Source organism: Triticum urartu, chromosome 5A (assembly GCF_056163025.1).
Source record: "Triticum urartu cultivar PI428250 chromosome 5A, HENAU_Tu73, whole genome shotgun sequence".
Taxonomy (NCBI): Eukaryota; Viridiplantae; Streptophyta; class Magnoliopsida; order Poales; family Poaceae; genus Triticum; species Triticum urartu.
The window spans coordinates 519645378-519672706 of record NC_141877.1 but is presented as its reverse complement, the minus strand read 5'-3'; the positions used below and the strand labels follow the sequence as shown (position 1 = coordinate 519672706).

At 46.7% G+C, this 27329-nt stretch overlaps 1 pseudogene; it reads right to left on the bottom strand.

The window, feature by feature from the left end:
* Positions 1-7426: 7426 nt before the first annotated feature.
* Positions 7427-8643, bottom strand: LOC147972418 (putative F-box protein At1g19160; annotated as a pseudogene).
* Positions 8644-27329: the final 18686 nt, after the last annotated feature.

The window sequence follows — 27329 nt, the reverse complement described above, 5'->3', positions numbered from 1 at the left end:
GGTGGCCACATGCAGATCAGGAAACAAAGAAACAAGAAGATGGGTTTCGCGCATAAAACTAACTTCTCCTGCATCCAAGTCCCAAAACCAAGCAAGAAGGATGGATTGTACATCCTCCATCTCATGATTCAGTTCAACACGGATCACCAAAAGCTTCGCATGAGAAGCAGAAATGATGATCATATCCACAAGTGGCTAGAATCTCATGGAGAAGCGGATTATAAACTTAGAGATGACTTCTTTCGCATCCAAAGCAACATTGCGACAATCATCATGAAAGAAGTCGTCGATGAGAAGGGGATGTTCCACCACGGCCCTATATCGTGAGCTGACGTCCGAACTCACATAGGCATGCAACGTCTAGACCTCACGCCGTTCAAGAAGCTAGGGTCCATCCTCGATGATATGGAAGGATGGAACTTCTAGTGATTTATGATGCCGATGATGATGATATGTGTCGGTTGAACTTGTATACTATTTGTAGCGATGCAACTTTGTGATGTCCACGATCCCTGCCGAACTTGCGTAACGCTACTTTGTTAGTTTGCGTACGATGACCTGCGTACCTCTAGTTAATTAATTTGCGTACTGTATGTTGCATCTAGTTGCTAACCCTTTCTTTTTCGGTGTTCTCTAGTATATTTTGTTGCATATATATGATTGTACATCCTCTTCATGAACATGCATCTCTAACAGGTACCTAGTTTCTTGATGGCGAGATGGAACTGCTATGTCGTGTACAAAGGGAAGGTTCCGGGGGTGTATAACGAGTGGCATGAGTGTCAGGCGCAAGTGAATGGGTTCTTGGACGCCAGCCATAAAGGCTTCAAAAGCAGACAAGAAGGAGAAGCTAGTTACTTGAGGTTCACGCTAGCGCGAGAGAGGACTCGTAACCGCCATCTCATGTACTGCATAGTTCCGCTCTCACTCATAGTGATAGCTCTTCTCGCGTATACCTTTGTTTAGATGGATGACGTTGTAGTTGCAAGTATTCGAGACTTGCATGTATCGCTATTTTTGATATGATGACAAGATACCACTTTGTTTTGGATGATGATTATGACGAGACTATTTGTATGTATATGCTATGATTACATTTGTGGTCTCGGAGGCATTTGTATGTGTATCATGATGACATTTGTATGTGCTAAAGATTCTTCTATAAAGCCTGTTCAAATACAAAACAAATATGCCGAAAAAAACAAAATACTACTAAAATTAGCAGTAGCGAGTGGAGAAAAGTTAGCAGCAGCGCGGTTGTAACAGTAGCGCGCACAGGGGAAGCACGCTATAGCTATTAGCAGCAGCGAGGTTCCTTTAAGCGCGCTACTGCAACACTTGTGTAGCAGTAGCACGGGTGGACCGGCGCTACTACTATACGTTAGCTGTAGCGCCTTATTAGTAGCGCCGGCCCCCGCGCTACTAAAAGGCCGAAAACCCGCGCTGCTGCTAGGCTTTTCCCTAGTAGTGCTAACAAGCGAAGAATCTGACTTAGCAAGCTTGAGACCATGACTCTTGGTTGCCTGAAGGTATCTAAGAATTCTTTTTACCGCTGTCCAATGGGTACTTGTAGGAGCGTGCAAGAACTGACAAACTTTGTTGACTGAGAAACAAATATCTGGTCTGGTTAAAGTCAAGTACTGCAAAGCTCCTATAACACTCCTGTACCTGGTGGAGTCCTCAGCTCCAAGCTTCACACCATCATAAAGAGACAATTTCTCTGAGGTAGATAACGGAGTTGGAGAGGGTTTGCAGCCTTTCATGCCCACTCGCTCAAGGATATCATGTATATTTTTTTCTTGAGATAGAACAACGCCACGAGGAACATGCTTAACCTCAATCCCAAGGAAAAAATGAAGACTGCCCAAATCCTTGAGCGCAAAGTCCATGCGCAAATCCTTAAGAAGTGCATCAACATCTTGAGCGGAGGAGCTGGTGACAATAATATCATCCACATAAATGAGCATAAAAATAGTTATTCCACGTCGATGATAAAAGAACAATGAAGTGTCTCCCTTGGAGGCAGAGAACCCAAGAGACTGCAACTTGGAGTACAAACGATAGTACCAAGCTCGAGGTGCTTGTTTCAGGCCATAAATTGCTTTATCAAGCTTGCAGAAATGTCGTGGCAAAGTTGAACTCTCATACCCAGGAGGTTGCCTCATAAATACTTCTTCCAGAACACCATGCAAAAACGCGTTCTTGACATCTAGTTGCCGCATGCGCCAATTTTGAGATATTGCAACTGAAAGAATTAACCTGATAGTAGCAGCTTTAACCACAGGACTAAAGGTGTCCTCATAATCAATTCCGTACCTTTGCTTAAAGCCTTTTGCCACAAGACGTGTTTTTTACCTGTCAATGGTGCCATCAGATTTCCGTTTGACCTTGTACACCCATTTGCAGTCAATGATATTCCTCCCTCTAACTGGAGGCACCAGGCGCCACGTGTGATTCTCAATAAGAGTAGAGAATTCCTCATCCATGGCTTGTTTCCACTTGGGATCTCCCAGAGCATCTTGCAACGTCTTCGGTTCACCCGTGGCACAGAAAGAGCCCCAACGAATACACCCATCATTATAAACCTTGGGCCTAGCAATACCACTTTGTGACCGAGTACGGGTACGGGCAGGAGGAGGCGGGGATGGCCGAGCTTGTTGGAGCTGAAGCCGGTTGTGCGTGACGGAGACGGCGGAGTCAGATGAGGTAGATGCAGGCACAGAAGATCCAGAGTCCGCTGCCTGCAGAGAAGCAACCGGATCTGGTGTGGTAGCCGATGACGAACTGCCACTTGGCAGTTCCAGAGTGGGTGCAGGGTGGGAGGGAATCCGCGCCGCGCCGGGTTCCGGGCTCCCAACCTCGTTGTCGCCACGTGGGCCTCGCCCAGACGGCCCGCCTGGAGAGTGCGCACCTGCCCACGCGAGGGACAGCGCGGGGGTCGGCCCGCCAGGGGACAGCGCCTCGATGCGCCCGACTGGCCGCCCGTTGCGAGGAGACAGCGCCTCGGTGCCCCCGCCTGTCCCGCCTGGCCGCCCGTTTGGCCCGCCTGACCGCGCGGATCCCGGCATGGATTCGCTGGTCGCATCAGGGGACACGGATCCCGCGGCGGACCCTGCCGCGGCAACTGATCCCGAGAGATCATGTGGATCTTCTGTGGAGCTATCTGTTGGCTGCATAAAATCATATGAATTTTCGCCAAAAATTTCAACATGATCCTGATCTGTTTCCTGCACACTTTCAGCTGGGTTATTGGCATTAGGCATAGGCATATGATCAGCAGCAAAATCAGCTCCCTCTTGACCAAAACTAGGAGATGGTAAGAGGTGAGATGGTAAAAGTAGTAACTCTTTGCGAAGTTGAGCGCCGGCGTTGGAGTGGAGTTTGGCGAAAGGAAAAACTTGCTCATCAAAGACCACGTCGCGAGAAACATAGACACGGCCAGAAGAAATATCGAGGCACTTATAGCCTTTGTGAAGAGTGATGTACCCTAAGAAAGCACATTTCTTGGACCGAAATTCGAGTTTGTGTTTGTTGAAAGGACTCAAGTTGGGCCAAACAGCACAACCAAAGATGCGGAGAAAAGAATAGTTGGGTTTAGTGCCGAATAGTTTTTCTAGTGGAGATTGGTTCTTGATAACTCTACTAGGTATGCGATTAATGAGATAGACTGCCGTGAGGAACGCTTCGTCCCAAAATTTGAGCGGCATGAAAGAGTGAGCAAGTAGAGAGAGACCAACTTCCACTATGTGCCTATGTTTTCGCTCCCCTGAGCCATTCTGTTGATGAGCATGGGAGCAAGAAACATGGTGTGTGATGCCAATGCGTTCAAAAAAAGAGTTCAACCGTTGGTACTCCCCACCCCAATCGGTTTGCATGGCAATAATCTTGCGATCAAAGAGACGTTCAACATGAGTTTGAAAGAGACGAAATTTCTCAAAGACATCAGATTTATTTTTGAGCAAATATATCCAGCTAAACTTGCTAAAATCATCGATAAAACTGACATAGTATTTCTGTCTTCCTACAGAAACGGGTCCGGGACCCCAAACATCGGAAAAAACAAGCTCTAAAGGAGTTGTAGACTCACTAGTTGAACGAGAGTACGGTAACTGATGGCTCTTGGCCATATGACATGCATCACACACCAGGAGATGATCTTGTTTATTGGAGACAGGAAGATTGAAGTCACGAAGAATCTTTTGGACTACCGGAAGAGTGGGGTGCCCTAGGCGCTTGTGCCACCGCGAGGTGGATGGCTTGACGGCAGCAAGGACTTGACGTTGAGGGGCACTTTGCCGTCTGGTCACGGGGAACAAACCCCATCTACTCTTGTTTTGCAGAATTGTTCTCCGGGTAGCCTGATCCTTAAAAAGAAAGAATTCAGGGTGAAGTTCAATAAAGACATCATTATCACGCATAATATTATAGGCAGAAAGGAGGCTTTGATCGGCACTAGGAGCATGGAGAATATTGTTCAAGTGCAAGGAACCGGAGGGAGTAGATAGTACTGAATGACCAATATGCTCTATATCCATACCTTGACCACTAGCCGTGTGGATATTTGGTCGGTGCCGGTGTAGCGATCGCGGACAGCTAGCTTCTCCAGTTCGCCTGTGATGTGGTCCGTGGCACCAGTATCCAGATACCAGTTAGTATCCACGCCGTAGGAGTGGGCAGAATTAGCAGCGCGAGAGTTGCCGCCCCCGCCACCGCCACCACGCCCACCATTGCCGCGTCCACCACCACCGCCACTTCAAGCGGGGTTGCGGACATTGTTGTTGAAGCTTTTGTCGAACCGTTTCTTGCAGCGCCACGCACCGTGGCCCTCTTCCTTGCAGATTTGGCAGCGTTCACGGTCACCGCGGTCATCGCGATCACCTCCCTGTTGACGCGGTGCACCACCTCCGCCACCATTGCTTGAGTTGTCGGAGTAGTTGCCACCACCGTAACCACCGCGTCCGCCGCCCTGACCGCCGCGTCCGCCGCCGTAACCGCCCCGACCACCCTTTGCAGCTAGGTTGGCGGAGTGGTGAGTGGTGTAGGCAGCGTGCTGGGCAGCGATCCGGGCCTCCGCAGACAGTGGTAGCGAAAAAAGTTCGCTGAGACCGATCGGCCGATCGGTGGCAGTGCGCGTGGAGATGGAGGTGACAAACCCGTTGTAGTCGGGCTCGTGCATGAGTCCCTCGAGGATGTGCGAGACGATGTCGTCCTCGTCCAGGGGCTTTCCTGCAGCAGCGAGTTCATCCGCTAGTCCCTTGATCTTCGTGAAGTAAGCAGAGGCAGAGAGATCACCCTTGCGGGCGTTGCCGATGGCCGAGCGGAGCTGAATCTGGCGTGCCCTGGACTGCGCGGAGAAGCTTTCTACCAGAGCTTGCCAGACGCCCGCGGCCATGGTGTGGTTGGACACCTGCATTAGCACTTCGCGAGACAACGATGCAAGCAGAAAAGTAAGCACCTGTTGGTCTTGGGTAACCCAGATCGCATGCTCTGGGTTGGGTATCTCAACGGTCTCCTTCTTCCCGTTGGTTTCCTTCTCGATGACGATGACGGCAGCGGGTTCCTTGATCGAGCCATCAAGGTAGCCCGTCATCACCGCGACCCTAACGTGCGGGAGGACTTGGACCTTCCACACCAGGAAGTTGTCGTGCGTAAGTTTCTCCGTGATGGTGTGGCCAAGCGAGGCAATCGAGGGCATGGCCATGGCGAGGGAGGAGGAGGAAGATGACATAACAAGATGAGATGGAAGAACTAGGCTCTGTATACCATGTGAGAATAGCTGGAAGCGCGTGCGTTATGCAGGGGCGCGTTGCATGTTATAAAGGCCTAGGCCGACGGCTTACAAGTAGTTAGGATTAGGTTATGTGTGGATTGATCTCCAAGCTAACTATATGATCATATCTCAACAACCTAACCTATCCTAACAATATACAACACATGCACACCACGCCCTAAGCTAACCACGGTACATAACAACACCGTGACATACATTACAATGTTTAACACCTCCAGATGTAATTTCAAAATGGTCTTTGAAGCCATTTATTTATTTTTCCTTTTCGGATGTCTCTCCTTGTACACTGTTTAGGTTGCTAAAATCAATAAAGTTAAGCCCTCTTTGAGGGAAAGAGGGCTTCAATTTGCCAAAAAGAAAAACTCAACTTGAACCACATATACAAACCACAGATTGCTTATCCCACAAAACTAACCAATTAGTTCACCTCTAGCCCTAAGGCTAACACTATGGTGTCCCACGCTAAAAAGAAGTCCATAGCAATCAGCTCAAACATCAACCAATCATTACAATGGATCAAAACCCTTTTCTGTAGTTGATGGAAACAATTGTTTGCATTGTAAACATGATAAAACTGTAAAGCTGGAGACAAGTAATCCTCGATACGATGGAAAAATACATATCTTCTTCAGAAGGGGATACCATTACATTGGGAATAAATTTTCTGTTAGAACAAAACAAACTTCGACTGCACTGGAAGAAAAATTTAGGGCCGATGAAATAAAATTCCAACATTCAAGGACGACATAATGTGAGATAATTATCAAAGAGTAAAGATCACCTTCATGGAAAATGTTCCTGTGCATGATTTTACCTACCTAATCATTATCTGTTCTAAGAAAGGAACCAAATATGCAGTAGGAGTAGAGTACTATATTTTGAAACACCACATCAAATGCTTGTTTATTCCAAACTGACCATAACTATATATATATATATATATATATATATATATATATATATATATATATATATAGGGTCGCGCTATTCGTCACCCTGGGTGAGGAATAGTTATTCTTCACCCCCCTCTATTTTACCATCAGTGCATCGTAATTTTACGTTCCGTAAGTTTCGTCTTATTTCCGACGCAAAAAGGGACCGTAAGAAAATATATAATCATCGTAAAAAATATTTTATGTTATGTAAAATTACAAACGTAAAAACATAGTCTAAAATACACATAAACTGCAAATTTTCTTGTCTTATGACCTATTTTTTTATTTTTTATGTCAAATTTTTCGTAATGAATCAATAGGAATGTAACTATTTGAATTCGAAACGTAATTTAATTATGAAATGATCGTAAGATTACCTCGGGTGAAGAATAACTTATTCTGCATCCTGGGTGATGAATAGTAACACTATATATATATATATATATATATATATATATATATATATATATATATATATATATATATAGTAACTCCTGAAATTGGCATACATTATGTAGTGAACAAAAAACTGCAAAATCTTCACATAGAAATATATCAGACTAATAAAATATAGTTTGAAGGCAAAAAAAGTACTCTTTCATCATATCATGCATCAGTACATTGTCCAACTAATTGTTCCCATAAGGTAAAATAACAGAAATAGTCCGATATGTTATTCACCTCATCAGTAACAACTGCTCTATATACTCAGCAGGCTTCCTTCGTAAATACCAATGGATTCTGAATCTTTTAGTTGTAGCACATAAGTGTAAGTGTCATTTCTTGAGTCATAGCAACACAGAAATCCCTTTCTATCCCCAAAGAAATCATTCTCATAATCCACTTCACTGAAGAAGATCCTCCCATCATCTAACACCAGTAAAGGGTTGGTATAAGGCCTAGCAACTTGCGAAGGCATCCTGTATTTCTTAACCCAGATACCTTTCTCAAAATCTGTCAAAAACCACAAGTCCATGGATATGTTAAAAATATTATGAACCATAACTAAGCAACTGTTCAACTCAGCCAATTCTAACTGGAGATCAAGTTTCATGTAGATGTGATGCTCGTTCCCTTGCACAAAACTCTGCACCTGTTCTGGACCATGTAAAACACCCCACTCCTCCGTCTCGAGGTTAAACGAAGCTACGCTACCAGGTTCAATGGTAATGACCCCGGTTTTAGAATAACTGCTGTAAAAGTCTTTCAAGAAGTACACCACCCCATCGACGACCACGCATCTCATTGCTCTACGGGCAAAGATGTGCGGCGGAGGATCCTGCTTTCTCCTCCAGCTTCCATGGTTGTCGTCATCAAAGGTAATAATCTCACATACCTTCCGGTCACGAATTTCAGAGACGCGGAGCACCTTGTACTCTCTTGTGGAGGAGACCTGCCCAAAAGCACACAACGCGACTCGGCAGTGCCATTCCCTTGTCTCCTCCAATTTTAGCTGATGCGCTAATTCCTCCGAGAAACCCGTCGGCAAGGCGATGCTCTCTCCAGTGGCCGGGTTCAGCACCGAGAAGGCCCAAGAGTAAAACAGCCAGTTGAAACAGACCTGGTCTAGTCGCGTGCGCACAACTCGGACCCTATCGCCCTTGCTCACCAAAACAACTTCATACCCGGTGCTAGCTTGGTATCCGCTTCACCACATTGCCGGACAAATCCGAAATCTCAACGCCTCTGACCCCATTGTCGTCGCGGTAGGCCATGGCGAGGAGCGGGGACATCGTTTGGTGGCGTGACTTGTGCGCCGCGACGAAGTGCGGGTCGGAGGTTAGTGCGCCAGGAAGGGCAGACGACGCGGAAACGGCAGAGCTCCTTGGCCGGGATGCGGAGGAGCACCTCGTACAGCACATCCGCGGGCAGGTCACCGGAGAAGGATGCGGCGCGGCACGGCTTCGAAGAAGACATCGCCGTCTGCTGTGGTAAATAGATGTGGTGAGCAAAGCGAGGGAGACGACGGGTTGAGAACTTGAGATGGGGTTGTGCGCCTAGGGGACGAAGGAGTTGGTCTTACCGAGAGCGCTGGCGGTGGGCAGGCAATCCCCGAAGACGAGAAGGGCGGAGGGGAAAGGAGCCGGCGGCCTGCGGTCAGCGCAGTCGTCGAGGGTTTCGGGGACTCCCAGCTATTTGGGCTGGACTAAATTTGGCGGATCAGTACGCGCGCGGACTGGTTGCCCAGCAGCACACGTACGCAGTAGTACAAAATTTCCCTTTCGACGAGCCGCCAAACACCGTTGTCTCTTCACGTATATGTAGGGTTTTAGGCTGCTCAAGGCTAGACAGTTCCACTCGGACTCTACTTGACAGTACCTACCAAAAATACTGCCAGTACGACACTTTCCAAATGGTGCTATACTCTGTATGCGCCTAGCTAGAGATCAAATCGAAAACCCTTCCAGCAAAAGTTTAACCATATATACCTCGGAAACAACTTTTGCGATGTATATATAAACACAGTTTTGCTAAAGCACATCTAGATGTGCCATAAGTATTGCACATCTAAGTCCTATATCATTGATCTTACGTTGAGATTTGTGTAGATATTTTCTTTTTTTTTCTTTTTTTCTTTGTGCTTGATTCACTCACTTAGATGTGCAATAACCAGAGCACATCTAGATGTGCCCTAGACTAAAACAGTAAAGATGGACACAAGGAATCTCGATCTGACGGTCGGAAACAAAATCTACCATTACATTGGACATTTTCTTTTTGGCGGGAAAACCATTACATTGGACACTAATTGTGATTAGATCAAAACAAACTTCGGTTGCCCTGTAAGAAATTTTTAGTGCTTCTGAAAAAGAAACTTCTTCATGCGAAACCAAGTTTAATCTAACACACCCCTCAAAATATAGTTTAGTCTAACACATCGGACTCATATTTTATGGTCATGGTGTTGTATGGCATGAAAACAAATCAGGAGTGACGGAGTGGTAAATATGCACTTACAAAGAAAAGTTTTTTTCCCCGTGAAAAAACGCTCAAAACTATTAACCAAAACACCAGTGCGAACACACCTAAAAATTAAAGAATTTACATTGAAGACCCTTTGGCCGACAATCTTCATCCTCCTGGACATGCGGCTGCATACCGGTCCAACTTAGGAGCCAACCTATCGTTGTTGATCGCGGGCTACCGGACCAACATCCCGGAGAAGAATATATTACCTTCGGAAGAAGCGTAGATCGAAAAAACAAATCTTCATTATTTCTCATAAGTTTCACGCCGGCACTGGAGGCCGCACCTACTTAACATAGATGAGGGCAGAAGACCAAACTACAAAGATAAACTATCACCGCATTTGTACCAACAAACCCTGCAAACAATAACCTCTCCCGCCAGAACAATGGGAAGGAAAATACACCACCAACCCATTGAATCCGACACATACGACACCGTCGAGATGAAGAGATTCGAGAGATCCTAATCGTTGGACCGGCTCCACCACCATCCTCAATAACCCGCTGCCAAAGACAACACCGTTGATATGGGGAGACTCGAGATACCTTAGTCTTCAGACTGGCACCACCATCAACGATGCGCCGTCTCAGAAGACTTTGTTGCGCGGCCCGCCGCCATTAGCATCAGAGTGGGCGAAGCGACGAACACCGAAAAATTCCATAAATCCCAAAAGCAGAATGCTAGCTCGATCCCGTAGACAGGGGCCTCCCCGCACTCCCACACCGGCAGAGCTGTAGAGAAGGAGGGAGGGTGGGTGGGGCTACCGGCAGAGAGATGGTGACGCGATGCGCCCAAAGATCACATCTCTAGGGTTTAGAGAGCAACGACTTGGGTAAAAACTTTGCTTGACTAACATAGGTTAGCACGAAAAAGATATTTTAGCCTACGACATACATGTGCAATACTTTCTTATATTCCCCGCACAAATAATCCCCACGGAAAATATACTTTCTTATAATTTTTGTAGATCGAAGAAAACTATATTAGATGAAACATGTTACACGAAAGACCATCTTTGTTTGTAAATAGGTAGTACATGTGCCGTCAAACTTATCTAACTTCATTTGACAAATTAAATGAAACACTATTTAGTTTCTTCATTCGAAACTAATGCTATTATCTTTGGAAATAAATTTTATAATATCATAGCAAAATTAATAGACATAAATATATGAGAGATGACGAGAGAATATACCAATTTTGCACATTGTTGAGGAAATCGTTAACTGGTAGCTCCTCTGTTGGCTGGCGAGTAGAGGATTAGTAGGCTAATCGGCACACTAATCAATTAATCAAACGATTTATCTGTTTATCAGCTACTCAATGTCCCTACAAGTAAGGATTAATGAGCAAGTTAACTGGTTAATCAGATGAATTCTTGAACATGGAGTTTTGCATAACCATTGGACAAAAAGATTTCACATGGCTCAGACCAAAAAATATCCCATCCTATAAAGGTATATAGTAGTATTGACTAGTATTAAAAAAAGGTATTGCCTAGATTAATTAGTTGATAATAATGTAGTTGTTTCCTACAATCTTCTCTGCAGACCATTGTTCTCATAGATAGAGCCGAAGTAATAAGTGATTAAAGCATGTTTCTAAGTTCTAATTAAGGTAGTCCAATCTGAGGCTTGGTCAATATAATGAACTTAGTCATAAACCACATTGCATGGTCTCATGTCATGACCAACTCTATCCCTGGCCACTTACTTTTGCTTATAGAAGGCATGACCAATCCATTGTTCCACTTCCTCCTCTTCTTCTGCCTCGTTACCCATACGTCTAAAGATATCGGTCTGTATGTAGGCTGGGATGCAGCGAGTGGTTTTTGTGTGGTTCTTCCAGCGTCGAATTCATCCACCCCTCGGAGAGCCTTGGTTCTCATGTCGACGGCAATCACCAATACGTTTTGGCCCTGGTGCGTCGGCTTGGTCAGGATGTAAACGACGTCATCGTCGTGGCCGCTGAGTACAGGGTTGCATGGCCGAAGCCTCGTCAAGACTGGCTTCTTCTCCACGTCTTCGTCGTCGTCTGGCAGATCGGGCAGCAAACCGGCGTGCACGCCGTTCACCCTGATCGTGGAAGCTTTCAGGTGACGGCCAAGCTGCCATTTCACCCATGGGTCCTTCATCCTCCAGGTGTCTGTGTGCCAGTCTGAGACGTCGGTGGTGCAGACCCCGGGGCTGTACATGGCAAAGTACTTGATGATGCCGCCGCCGCCAATAATGTCCCGAACGGTTGGCCCCATGGCTTCGAGATCAGAGTCCGACGTGTGGTGCTCGGTGGTGCCGTCGGCGTAGACATAGGTCTGCCTCATGCTTTGGAGTTGGAGATCGGACTCCGGTGGCGATGGCAGCGGGATGAAGCGCAGCACGTCGTTGTTGCAGCCCCGGAGCACGTCGTAGACGAGGATGCCGTGCCAGAGGTCAACCCAGCCAATCGAGCCGTGCCTTCCTCCAATGGTGATCACCTTGTTAGTGACAGCGTACGAGCACTTGGTGTTGGTCGGCCAGTCGACGTGGACCAGCTTGCTGCTCCATGCCAAGGTCTCCGAGTCCAACAGGTGGATGTAGCGCGTGGTATGGCGTTCAAAGGTTGTGTAGGGGTCTGAGACGAGGGCGGCGATGAAGAACTTATCGTCCGCGCGGCAGCTCAGGATTCCGACCTTCTTCTCGTGGTAAAGCTGGTGTTGGGGGTCGGGGATCAAAAGAAGAAGCGGCGGACGGCCGCCGGCGCCGGCGCGGTATACGAACAACTCGTCCTCGCGGCCGTCCCCGAATCTTTGCCGACGGGAGACGGAGATGTGGATGAGCGCGAGGTCGTCATCCGTGGCGACGACCAGCGGCAGCTCGGGGAACGTGTCGGCTGCCAGGCTGGGGCAGTGGACTACAAGGTGGGAGACGCGCGGCGGGCGGGCGGGCCAGAAGGTGACCTGGATGGGGCTGCCGTTGCTCCTGGCGGCGGCGGCGGTGGTGGCGTTGCGCTCGCCGTCGATGTAGGCCAGAGGGTCGAGGAGGACCGTCCCTGCAGGCGTTGCGGAGTCCGGGTGGTCTTCATTGTCGTCGGCGCGGCCGGCTGGACGGAGCCAGCGCGGCCTACGAGGAAGGGACTCGACGTCAGCCATGGAAACCGGAGCTGAAAAAGGGAGGCCGGAGGGAGTGTGGATTTATCCTAAGTAGTTGTGCGCACAACTCAAATCATTGCCGTCCATCTCCACTGCAGTCAAATCAACCTACCCCACTGCGGTCCCAGCCATGCATTATATTCCTCGGCTTTGATTATTTCTGAGTACGTATATGGAGCCGTATTGCAATGCTGTGTGGGCCAGTGGCCTACAGATTCTCCTGGCATCTAGTACTGCTAGAACCCATGTCCTCTAGATTCCTCCTGTGCACAGCGGCGTGCATTGCCCAAGTTCATGTTACAGAGCTACATGTCGCCCATGATGGTATGGGCTGCTGATTAATTAAGGACGAGGACGCGCCGAACCTTAGACTAGTCATTAATTATATCATAGCACCAGGTAGGGTTTTTTTCACGGATTTAGTCATAAAGTTCTGCGTTGAATGTCAGTAAAGTTGGAGGAGGCAGATTGTACAGTTCTTCGTCCCTACCTCCGCATCTGTCCTCCCCCTTTATCTGTCTCCTCCCCCCTCGGCTCCTCATCCACCATCAGCTCCACCTCCACCCCCGCCGTGTCCCCGAGGCACAGCTAGCACGTCACCAGCGTGCTGCGGCTGGCTGATGCTCATCTCTTGCACTCAACATTGCACTACAAACTCTCTATAAACAAATATTGAAACGAAAATTCACTTGTCAATTGTAGTTTTCGCATTCTTGATTTCTTTTATGAACCAAATCCAAAACTATTAGGGCCACTCTTTCTTTCCCCTCTCACACGGCAACTAAGGCAAAGCCCTCTCTCTACCTATACTCGGCATCGTTCTCATCAACCAGCTTTGGTAATTACAAAGCTCCAATATAAGATACAAATAAAAGATATATCAACTGATATGGTTATATAATCGGGTGTCTATCCCAATAATAACAAAATCCCAAATGAAAAAACTTACCGATCGATATAACATTAAAGTTCTTTAAGGTCGAGGGCAAGAGGCCCGCCTTCAGGTACATCTGGTTGCTATCTGTAAAGTTCTTCGTAATCGACCATAAGAGAACTATAACCGAGGATATAAAGTGTGCATCGACCTTGTAAGTTTAGCAATGCCTATTTTTTTTCTAACTACGAAATGTATGTCCTTGTAAGTTTAGATTCTGAGTGAATAATTGCCCTTCCTGATGTACAACACAAAATGAAACTGGACAACACACGGATTAGCTCAAAAGAGAAAAACAAAGAAGTTTTTTTGAACTAAATGAAAAACTGAAACCCAGAATGATTCGATGTCGCAACAAGTCATGAATGACCTGAATCAACTACTATGGTGTATCACTGAATGGATAGTGATTGATACCGACTTTCTCGTTCCCAGATATTTTTAGATAGACTAAACCAGGTGTTTAGTTTCTCAACCATATGACACACGCACTGCTACATCTCGAAAGAATTCTCTGTACAATAGAGATAAAATGGATGCCAGCAAACATATATAGGTTTCCGTGATAGCATAACAGACTTCTTGGAATATATAAGAGATGCCAGCTGACAAACAGAGTCCATCATAAGTAATGCACTTCCTAAGGAGGCGTGAAGACTTTCATCACTGGTAAAATCGATGTTGCAGTATAAATGTACACAATGAACTACAGCTGAAGAGAAGGAAGAAACTTCCAAAGAGACCACGATACATCTACTAAACATATAGTTATTTGGAGGCAATGATGTACCTGATATGGTCATATTGATAACTGACTGAAGTGGCATTCCACGTGTGATCTGTAATCCTGCTTAACTTGTATTACATACATGAATTATCAATATGTGCATCAAAACAAAAGACATGTAAAACCGGTGACACAAAGTAAGAGGCAACCTGACCGTGCTATCTTCTTTTTGCTGCTTTTGAAAAGAAGTTGCAAACCGAAGAGAAAATAAAAATGTGTTACCAATTTAACAAATGAAAATAGAGGCCGGACAATTAGGTGAACACGCAATGGATAACAACATCCACACATGTGAACACAAAACAATGGGTCGGCATCATCCAGCCCATGATCTCCTCGTCCCCTGCCGCTTCTGAGGATAGAAGGAACCAATGTGAAGAACACCGGCCAAAGTTTGGTTGTTTTCAATGGAATACATATGAATTGCATTTGGTTTGTGATAACCATGACTCCCCATGTATTTTGCATGTTTTATGTACAGTAAGTGTCCTTTGAAGTGCAATAAGTGTGTAATTACGTGACACCTCTGAAATAGTTCTAGGACCTATGTGACACTTCTGAAATGGTTTGAGAATCTAGATGACACATATATTGCACTTTGAGGACCTATATGATGATTTTCATAGTTCAAGGACCTACATGGACGTAGTGTCCAGTCTTTACTCCTTTAAAAGAGCCAGTTGGTGTTGATGGTCCGTCTGCCCTCTTTGATTGGATAGGGATAAAAAAATATGCAGCAGTGCCATGGACAATGATGGGAAGTGCTTTTGTGATCCGTGTTGTAACTAAATCTGAGTTTAACTTATGAAGTGAAATCTTAAGGTAGTGTAATGCCAAGACCACTTGAACAACATATCAAGTTGGTGTGATCTCTGGGTAAAGTAAAATGTAACAGCTTGGAGGCATGTTGAGTCGCAAATAGTTGTTCACATGTGTTAGCTAAGGGTAGATGTAATCAAAATGAAATGATGTGTGTGGCTCCATGTAACTCTCTGATGTTTGTAGCGTCGTTGAACAAAGACTTTCTTGATATGGCTAAACACTAACCTTCTCTTGACGAAAATCATAGTACTACATATTTGGACTTGTACTTTTGTGATTCCAATTTATTTCATGTGATTCCGTAGCATAGCGCGGGCATCTTACTAGTGATGAAAATATCACAATCATTATAGGGTTTGTTTCCCAAGACCCCAATGGAAAACATTACCATAAGTTTTAACATTAAAGTTCTTCATGGTCGAGTGCAAGAAGTCTGCCTTCGAGTACATATGGCTGACATCTCTAAAATTCTTCGCGGTCGACCATAAGAGGACCGGAACCGAGGATAGAAAGTGTGCATCGACGGTTATATGGGACATAGTGTCTAGTGATAATGAAAATAACAGGTTTTCCAAGATCCCTAGTGATAAAACTTACAAATCAATATAATCTAAAGTTCTTCATGGTCGGGAGAAAGAGGCCCGCCTTCGAGTACATATGGCTGCTATCTCTAAAGTTCTTTGCGGTCGACCATAAGAGGACCGGAACCGAGGATATAAAGTGCGCATCGACGGTTATATGGGATGTAGTGCCTAGTGATGACAATATCATAATAATTGTGAGGTTGGTTTCCCGACATCCACAAATGAGAAGTCTTACCGGTTGATATAACGTTGAAGTTCTTCAATGTCGAGTGCAAGAGGCCCGGCTTTAGGTACATATGGATGTTATCTCTAAATTAAAGTTCTTCGCGGTCGATCATAAGAGGACCGTAACCGAGGATATAAAGTGTGCATCAACGGTTATATGGGAGGTAGTGTCTAGTGATGAAAATATCACAATCATTATGGGGTTTGTTTCCCAAGACCACAATAGAAAACATTGCCGTAAGTTTTAACATTAAAGTTCTTCATGGTCGAGTGCAAGAGGCCTGCCTTTGAGTACATATGGCTGACATCTGTAAAGTTATTCGCGGTCGACCATAAGAGGACCGGAACCGAGGATATAAAGTGTGCATCGACGGTTATATGGGACATAGTGTCTAGTGATTATGAAAATAACACAATACTGGTGGGGTTGGTTTTCCAAGATCCCTAGTGATAAAACTTACCAATCAATATAATATTAAAGTTCTTCATGGTCGGGAGAAAGAGGCCCGCCTTCGAATACATATGGCTGCTATCTCTAATGTTCTTTGCGGTCGACCATAAGAGGACCGGAACAGAGGATATAAAGTGTGTATCAACGATTATATGGGACGTAGTGTCTAGTGATGACAATATCACAATAATTGTGAGGTTGGTTTTCCGACATCCACAAATGAGAAGTCTTACCGGTCGATATAACATTGAAGTTCTTGAATGTCGAGTGCAAGAGGCCTGGCTTCAGGTACATATGGATGTTATCTCTAAATTAAAGTACTTCGCGGTCGACCATAAAAGGACCGTAACCAAGGATATAAAGTGCGCATCAACGGTTATATGAGACATAGTGTCTAGTGATTAAAATATCACAATAATTGTGGGGTTGGTTTTCCAAGATCCCTATTGAAAAAACATACCAATCGATATAACATTAAAGTTATTAATGGTCGGGTGAAAGAGGCGCGCCTTCGAGTACATATGGTTGCTATATTTAAAGTTCTTCGCGGCCGACCATAAGAGGACCGGAAGCGAAGATATAAAGTGTGCATCGACGGTTATACGGGTATACCACCCCCCCCCACCACCACCTCCACAATGTTCCATCTTGTCATGTCAGGAGTCCATCCTTGAAAGAATGTTGTAATGCAACTTTGCAATGCTTCATGAAGATTGTCCGCAACCTTTCTGTGCCTACCCTGAATGACCTTGTCAGACTCGTCTCCGTTGTTCATTGTTGGGTCAAGAATGACGATCCTCCTCTTCATAAAATCCCAAATGTAGGATATTATGTACAATGCAAGGTGCTTAGGCGAGATTCTTAGAGAAATAAATGAGGCTTTCTCTAAGCACCAGTGCTTATTTGTACAGGATGGACGCTTAGTTAGGCGTCTCTCCTATAGAAATAGACACCAGTGCTTCAGAAAAAACCCGGTTTATTTTTCTAAGCATCTCTCTAAGCACCTAGCATTGTACAAGGCCTAAGAAAAAAGCAAACACACATGACGCTTTGTCAGAAATGAACAACCCATGTACAATTTCAGTTGCACTTTGTACTCACATCAGTACAATGGCAAAATGTACACGTCCTTGTAACACTGCCAAGTTTACATGTCTTGAATCAAATATATTCACTACTTGGCATCCGAAAACCATGTCCTGGACCGTCTTGCACTTGTCCACATTTCTTCTGCATTGCCCATACTTGATGCCGAACCCAGTCTCCCAAGAGTATAGGTTGTAGAAGTCGTAAGCTTCGTCCAAAGAATCAAATTCCTGGCTGATTTCCGGCTTATGGATGGTACCTGACTTCTTATCTGTGAAATTCCTCATGGCCTTCTCCAAAGAACTTTTCCTTCCTGATAATGAGGCGCAACGGTCGGGTATCTTGCCAAGTCGGGCTCTACATATATTTGAGATGTTAACCGCAATTGGAATGGAGATAAAAATGTCAAATATAGTCAAAATGTGCTCATCACTCTCACTTTGATTCAGAAAAAATAGATTGACCTAATGGATACTGTATGCATTGATATATGCAACAACCAATTGACCTAATTGATACTGTATGCATAGATATATGCAACAACCAATTGCTCCAGAATAATTAACCGTGTGGCATCAATATGTATACTGCTCATAAAATTGTCTTCATGCACATGCCAATGCCTAGGCCAAAAATTGACAGTATAAATGCCCGCAACAAATGCAGCAAAGTCTGACTATAAAAAAATAGTGAAACCCAAGCTGGGGGTATGACACAAAACGAAAATTGGATCGCATACTTGGCCCCAGATTGACATGTTTATGAGCGCTAATGACAACAGGAGGTCTTGTAACCTCCAAAAACTACTTTTGAATAACAAAAAACTGCTCCAAAATAAACGAATTGTTGACAGCAATCAACTGAACATGATAATCCCAAAACTAGAACTGAACCCATTGTTGACCATTCTACCAAGCTCGGGCTGATTCGAATCCTCAAATCATTATCAAGCCAACAACTTTACTGAAAAAGAGAGTACTAGTTGACTGAAAGTTGTATTGTAAGAGGGGGGCGCTGGAAGGAGGGGTGGGGGTCAATTAAGCTCACACCTTTGAGGCCACAGAGTTGGAGTGCGTTGCGATTCAGATGGATGCTCTCTGTGACTGTCGGTTTGGTCAATGTCTGGGACATTGAAAAAATCTTCCGTTGCCTCTTGAACTTGAGATGCAGAACTTGAGGAAGGAGAATCGCTATCACCATCTTTCCCTCCATCACCACACCTCCCCTCCCTCCGGCAATGCCAGATCTAGGACGCCCACGGTTGCGACCGGCTGGGAACAGAAGCTGTTCTTCGGCATGGCAAGATGAAGATTTGAGGATTTGCGGTAGAAAACAAGGAAAGAAAAAGAGGAGAAACCTGAACAAGAGATCCGTGAATGACTCCCCGCCGAGATTCATTGGTGATTTGTGAAGAAATATCGAGATCCAGGCGTGGCGATGAGGAGGGCGTGGTTCCGCCGGTCAATGCAGCTGCGACTGGGATTCAAATTTTGAATTGCCTCTAGCTTGGGTGGATGGGGTAGCCTGGTCACGGTGTAGTTGACGGGGAGGTAGGCGAGTACGAGCTATGCGCTAGCGTAGGTAGGACGCCAGATACGATCTGACGTGTATTCGCTTCATATGGCGCTCGGAAAAATGAAATAGCCAAATCCGTGTGGGCCATGTGGGACACGCTAGCGCCGATCCCCAGGGTGTAGCGACGTCTCCGATACTGGTTGCGCACGCAACCAGTTAGGAAAGGCCTTATTCGGGCCGGAGGACAAGGCGGCGGAGGTCATAGATAGTACCCTACTGCGCCGTGAGTAGTCTAGGGTTTTATTCTTTTTTTAGACGAGTTTCGGGTTTTATTTAGCTCCTTGGCTGTGCACGGGAAAAAAATGTACATTGGGCTTTCTCTATTTATTTATTTATTTATCTTTTTTAACACAGTAGAGATGCAAACGTTCATATACACATGCATACACTCATCCTTATGAGCACCTCCGAAAGACTGAGCCGGCATGTCATCTTGAAATTTACGAAGTCACCGTAGGCACCTCGTCATCAACGGAAACGCCTCCTCCCACTGAATGCCCATCGTCGGAAATCCTGAAATAAATTCAGGGATGAACGCGAGCACCAGGACTTGAATCCTGGTGAGCTGGGGATACCACAGTCCCTCTAACCATCCAACCACAGATTGGTTCTTTATGTAAGTATAGATTGCCCCTTCAAATGTGGCTGTTGGCATCAAATACCCCCCAACTAGAAAGCAATCCTCCTCTTGCCATTTGCAAACTAGCATGCTGGCGACACTCGCCTCCCGGGTCGCACGCGTGTGCAGCTCCGAAGTCTCCCCCAACCCTAGCACAGCCAAGGCCTCAGATCGACTCCTCCGGCCGGCGCCGGCGGTGGCGGCCGCGCCCGGCCACCAAAGGTGGCATCCCCCGGACGGATCCCCTTCGCAGGGAGCGGGATGTCTCCAGGGCGGCCATGCTGGTGGGGTGGCCGGCGGCGCGATTCGCGTTGATGGTCGTCGGCGCATGGCGGAGAGCGCGATGGAGAGGTGGATCCAGGCGAGCTGCTGCAGAGTGGTGGAGGTTGGTGGTGCATGGACGCTGATGGTGGTGGTGGCGCGAGCTCAGCCATGGAGGCGGCGGCGCCGAGGAGGCCCAGCCAGGAAGGAGATCCTATGGGCAGCAGGCGGTCGGCTGCCTCCTCGTGAGAGGGTTGTGGTGGTGCTCTCAGAGGTGCGGGCGCTGGATTTGTGGATGGAGGTGCGGGTTGGATCTGAATCGTCTCAGATTCGATCTGGGTCTTTGGGCTGTTTCCATCGCCTGGCAGTCCCCTGGTGCGGATGAAGGCCGATGTGGTGGAGCAGGCCCTTGCACGGCGTGGTAGGAAGCGGTGGCTCCTCGTCTGGATTGTTGGTGGCATGATCTCTCGGCAGTGCTAGTGTGGGAGGATCACGGCTGTGCCGCTTCGTCGACAAATTGCTGTGGTGATGGCGGTGCGAGGATTCATGGACAATGCTTCCCCAAATCTTGAGGTGTGGAGATGAGTGACATTACGGATGAAAATCATGTCCGGTTTTGGCCGGGCCGGCGGCGATGGCACCTGAGGGTGTCGTTTCCCCCCCCCCCCTGTAGGCATCGCCGAGTGTGTCGCCATTTCCCTTGTCTTCTTGGTTTTGGCCGTTGTCTCCGGGCAAAAGCCTTGATTCGGTGTGGGATCGGCATGATGGCGGTGTCTTCGATGTCATCTCTCTGTTGGGAGCATCGTGCCAGGAGACATGGTTTGGAGGTCCTATGTTGCGCTCCACCGGTGTCCGCCGCTGCCCTTGTTCGTTCTTCTCCGGCGCAATGTACGATCATCGATAGTGATTCCAAGACGGTGCCTTTCTTGGGTCGGATCGAGTCCTGCCATCCTCTTGCCACCTCCTTTAGGCATCAAGGGGGATGGTGCGTTGACGAGGGAAGCTTGGCGAGAGCTACTGTTCTTCGGCGGTGGCTGTCGTTGGTTGAGATGCGGCGAGGTTTTCGGATTAGGTTAGGGTCTTTTGCGTCATAGTTGTGTTGTCGTTGTTGGTTGTCTTTGGACTAGCCGGTTGTGGAGTGGGTGCTATGCTCATTGTTCGCGGCGAGTGGTAGCTGTCTTGTACTTGCAATTATCTTCTTCTATAAAGCTATGGTATGCAATTTGCGTACTTTTGAAAAAAATACCCCTAACTTCAAAACATATTTTTAAGCCCCTAAAATGTGGCAAACCGGAAAAATGTCCACCCAAATGGTTTTGGAGATGATTTGTGGTGTTGTTGTCTTTTACCGTGCTGACTGGGCAGGTGACTGTATACATGACTGGCCCGCGCAGGAGGAAGAGACCTCGTCGCTGCCGGCCGCCGCCATGGCGTGTGGAGAAGTTGGCTGCCACTGCCATCGGCAGCCGTGACACGGGAGAAGATACTGTGCTGGCAGCCGTCGGCAGCCAGAAGATGTTGCTTCTCCGAGCGCCGGGGAGGAGTCACAGCATGGTGGCCGTCGGGATAGGCAACTGAGGCGTTGGTCATACCACCATCCGAAAGTCGGGAGGGAGCCCCGTCAGGTCACCGTCCTGCGCATTGGCATTGCACAGGAGCTGCTGAACGGGTTCGTCGGCTGCCTGCTGAAAGACATCGCCAAGATGGCTGATGATTCAGTCAGCAACATTAGCAGCGAGGCGAGCCGGGACCGACTAGGTGTCAATCGACTGAAATTTATATTCTGTCAGCCACTTTTCTGTGTAGGTGTGAACATGCGCAGCCACAGGAAAAAATCCTAATAAGGTCGGCCGCAACTATCCGTTGAGACGACACCGTATGAATTATGGTTTGGGAAGAAACCTAAGCTGTCGTTTCTAAAAGTTTGGGGATGCGATGCTTATGTCAAGAAACTTCAACCTGAAAAGCTCGAACCCAAGTCGGAAAAATGCGTCTTCATAGGATACCCTAAAGAAACTATTGGGTATACCTTCTACCTCAGATCCGAAGGCAAGATCTTTGTTGCCAAGAATGGGTCCTTTCTAGAGAAAGAGTTTCTCTCGAAAGAAATAAGTGGGAGGAAGGTAGAACTTGATGAAGTATTACCTCTTGAACCGGTAAGTGGCGCAGCTCAAGAAAATGTTCCTGAGGTGCCTGCACCGACTAGAGAGGAAGTTGTTGATGATGATCATGAAACTTCAGATCAAGTTGCTACTGAACTTCGTAGGTCCACAAGGACACGTTCCGCACCAGAGTGGTACGGCAACCCTGTCTTGGAAATCATGTTGTTAGACAACGGTGAACCTTCGAACTATGAAGAAGCGATGGCGGGCCCGGATTCCGACAAATGGCTGGAAGCCATGAAATCCGAGATAGGATCCATGTATGAAAACGAAGTATGGACTTTGACTGACTTGCCCGTTGATCGGCGAGCCATAGAAAATAAATGGATCTTTAAGAAGAAGACAGACGCGGATGGTAATGTGACCATCTATAAAGCTCGGCTTGTCGCTAAGGGTTATCGACAAGTTCAAGGGGTTGACTACGATGAGACTTTCTCACCCGTAGCGAAGCTGAAGTCCGTCCGAATCATGTTAGCAATTGCCGCATTATATGATTATGAGATATGGCAAATGGACGTCAAAACGGCATTCCTTAATGGTTTCCTTAAGGAAGAATTGTATATGATGCAGCCGGAAGGTTTTGTCGATCCTAAGAATGCTGACAAGGTGTGCAAGCTCCAACGCTCGATTTATGGGCTCGTGCAAGCATCTCGGAGTTGGAACATTCGCTTTGATGAGATGATCAAAGCATTTGGGTTTATGCAGACTTATGGAGAAGCCTGCATTTACAAGAAAGTGAGTGGGAGCTCTGTAGCATTTCTCATATTGTATGTGGATGACATACTGTTGATGGGAAATGATATAGAATTCTTGGAAAGCATAAAGGCCTATTTGAACAAGTGTTTTTCAATGAAGGACCTTGGAGAAGCTGCTTATATATTAGGCATCAAGATCTATAGAGATAGATCGAGACGCCTCGTTGGTCTTTCACAGAGTACGTACCTTGACAATATTTTGAAGAAGTTCAAAATGGATCAGTCAAAGAAGGGGTTCTTGCCTGTATTGCAACGTACGAGATTGAGCTTGGCTCAATGCCCGACCACGGCAGAAGATAGAGAAAAGATGAGTGCCGTACCCTATGCCTCGGCCATAGGGTCTATCATGTATGCTATGATGTGTACCAGACCTGATGTAAACCTTGCCGTAAGTTTGGTAGGAAGGTACCAAAGTAATCCCGGCATGGAACACTGGACAGCGGTCAAAAATATCCTGAAGTACCTGAAAAGGACTAAGGAAATGTTTCTCGTTTATGGAGGTGACAAAGAGCTCGTCGTAAAGGGTTGCGTCGATGCTAGCTTCGACACAGATCTGGATGACTCTAAGTCACAAACCGGATACGTGTATATTTTGAATGGTGGGGCAGTAAGCTGGTGCAGTTGCAAGCAAAGCGTTGTGGCGGGATCTACATGTGAAGTGGAGTACATGGCAGCCTCGGAGGCAGCACACGAAGCAGTCTGGGTGAAGGAGTTCATTACCGACCTAGGAGTCATACCCAATGCGTCGGGACCGATGACTCTCTTCTGTGACAACACTGGAGCTATTGCCCTTGCCAAGGAGCCCAGGTTTCACAGGAAGACCAGGCATATCAAGCGTCGCTTCAACTCCATTCGTGAAAGTGTTCAAAATGGAGACATAGAGATTTGTAAAGTACATACGGACCTGAATGTAGCAGATCCGTTGACTAAACCTCTCCCTAGAGCAAAACATGATCAACACCAGAATTCCATGGGTGTTCGATTCATCACAATGTAACTAGATGATTGACTCTAGTGCAAGTGGGAGACTGTTGGAAATATGCCCTAGAGGCAATAATAAAATGATTATTATATTTCCTTGTTCATGATAATTGTCTATTATTCATGCTATAATTGTATTATCCAGAAATCGTAATACATGTGTGAATACATAGACCACAATGTGTCCCTAGTGAGCCTCTAGTTGACTAGCTCGTTGATCAACAGATAGTCATGGTTTCCTGGCTATGGACATGGGGATGTCATTGATAACGGGATCACATCATTAGGAGAATGATGTGATGGACAAGACCCAAACCTAAGCATAGCACAAAGATCGTGTAGTTCGTTTGTTGTAGCTTTTCTGGATGTCAAGTATCATTTCCTTAGACCATGAGATTGTGCAACTCCCGGATACCGTAGGAGTGCCTTGGGTGTGCCAAACGTCACAACGTAACTGGGTGACTATAAAGGTACATTACAGGTATCTCCGAAAGTGTCTGTTGGGTTGGCACGAATCAAGACTGGGACTTGTCACTCCGTATGACGGAGAGGTATCTCTGGGCCCACTCGGTAATGCATCATCATAATGAGCTCAATGTGATCAAGTGGTTGATCACGGGATCATGCATTACGGTACGAGTAAAGTGACTTGCCGGTAACGAGATTGAACAAGGTATTGGGATACCGACGATCGAGTCTCGGGCAAGTAACGTACCGATTTACAAAGGGAATTGAGTACGGGATTGATTAGGTCCTCGACATCGTGGTTCATCCGATGAGATCATCAAGGAGCATGTGGGAGCCAACATGGGTATCCAGATCCCGCTGTTGGTTATTGACCAGAGAGTCGTCTCGGTCATGTCTGCTTGTCTCCCGAACCCGTAGGGTCTACACACTTAAGGTTCGGTGACGCTAGGGTTGTATAGATATGAGTATGTAGTAATCCGAAAGTTGTTCGGAGTCCCGGATGAGATCCTGGACGTCACGAGGAGTTCCGGAATTGTCCGGAGGTGAAGAATTATATATAGGAAGTGTAGTTTCGGCCATCGGGAAAGTTTCGGGGTCACCGGTATTGTACCAGGACCACCGGATGGGTCCCGGGGGTCCACCGGGTGGGGCCACCCATCCCGGAGGGCCCCATGGGCTGAAGTGGGGAGGGGAACCAGCCCATAGTGGGCTGGTGCGCCCCCCCTTGGGCCCCCCATGCGCCTAGGGTTGGGAACCCTAGGGGAGGGGGCGCCTCCACTTGCCTTGGAGGGTACTCCACCCCTTGGCCGCCCCCCCCCCTAGGAGATCCCATCTCCTAGGGCCGGCGCACCCTCCTAGGGGCCTATATAAAGGGGGGAGGGAGGGCAGCCGCACCTCAAGTCTTGGCGCCTCCCTCTCCCCTGCTACACCTCTCCCTCTCGCAGAAGCTCGGCGAAGCCCTGCTGCGATCACTACTGCATCCACCACCACGCCGTCGTGCTGCTGGATATTCATCAACCTCTCCTTCCCCTTGCTAGATCAAGAAGGAGGAGACGTCATCCGCTCCGTACGTGTGTTGAACGCGGAGGTGCCGTCCGTTCGGCACTTGGTCATCGGTGATTTGGATCACGGCGAGTACGACTCCATCATCCCCGTTCTCTTGAACGCTTCCGCTCGCGATCTATAAGGGTATGTAGATGCACTCTCCTCTCGTTGCTAGTTGACTCCATAGATTGATCTTGGTGAAACGTAGGAAATTTTTTTGTTTTCTGCAACGTTCTCCAACAGTGGTATCAGAGCTAGGTCTATGCGTAGTTACTATGCACGAGTAGAACACAAAGTAGTTGTGGGCGTCGATATTGTCAATTTGCTTGCCGTTACTAGTCTTATATTGATTCGGCGGCATCATGGGATGAAGCGGCCTGGACCAACCTTACACGTACGCTTACGTGAGACCGGTTCCACCGACTGACATGCACTAGTTGCATAAGGTGGCTGGCGGGTGTCTGTCTCTCCCACTTTAGTCGGATCGGATTCGATGAACAGGGTCCTTATGAAGGGTAAATAGAAATTGGCAATTCACGTTGTGGTTTTGGCATAGATAAGAAACGTTCTTGCTAGAAACCTATAGCAGCCACGTAAAAACTTGCAACAACAATTAGAGAACGTCTAACTTGTTTTTGCAGCAAGTGTTTTGTGATGTGATATGGCCAAAGGTTGTGATGAATGATGAATGATATATGTGATGTATGAGATTGATCATGTTCTTGTAATAGGAATCACGACTTGCATGTCGATGAGTATGACAACCGGCAGGAGCCATAGGAGTTGTCTTTATTTTTTGTATGACCTGCGTGTCATTGAGAAACGCCATGTAAATTACTTTACTTTATTGCTAAACATGTTAGCCATAGTAGTAGAAGTAATAGTTGGCGAGCAACTTCATGGAGACACGATGATGGAGATCATGATGATGGAGATAATGGTGTCATGCCGGTGACAAGATGATCATGGAGCCCCAAGATGGAGATCAAAGGAGCTATATGATATTGGCCATATCATGTCACTATTATTTGATTGCATGTGATGTTTATTATGTTTTTGCATCTTGTTTACTTAGAACGACGGTAGTAAATAAGATGATCCCTCATAATAATTTCAAGAAAGTGTTCCCCCTAACTGTGCGCCGTTGCGACAGTTCGTTGTTTCGAAGCACCACATGATGATCGGGTGTGATAGATTCTAACGTTCACATACAACGGGTGTAAGACAGATTTACACACGCAATACACTTAGGTTGACTTGAAGAGCCTAGCACGTACAGACATGGCCTCGGAACACAGAAGACCGAAAGGTCGAGCATGAGTCGTATAGAAGATACGATCAACATGAAGATGTTCACCGATGTTGACTAGTCCGTCTCACGTGATGATCGGACACGGCCTAGTCAACTCGGATCATGTTATACTTAGATGACTGGAGGGATGTCTATCTAAGTGGGAGTTCATTGAATAATTTGATTAGATGAACTTAATTATCATGAACTTAGTCTAAAATCTTTACAATATGCTTGTAGATCAAATGGCCAACGTTGTCCTCAACTTCAACGCGTTCCTAGAGAAAACCAAGCTGAAAGACGATGGCAGCAACTATACGGACTGGGTCCGGAACCTGAGGATCATCCTCATAGCTGCCAAGAAATATTATGTCCTAGAAGCACCACTAGGTGACGCACCGTCCCATAGAACCAAGACGTTATGAACGCTTGGCAGACACGTGCTGATGATTACTCCCTCG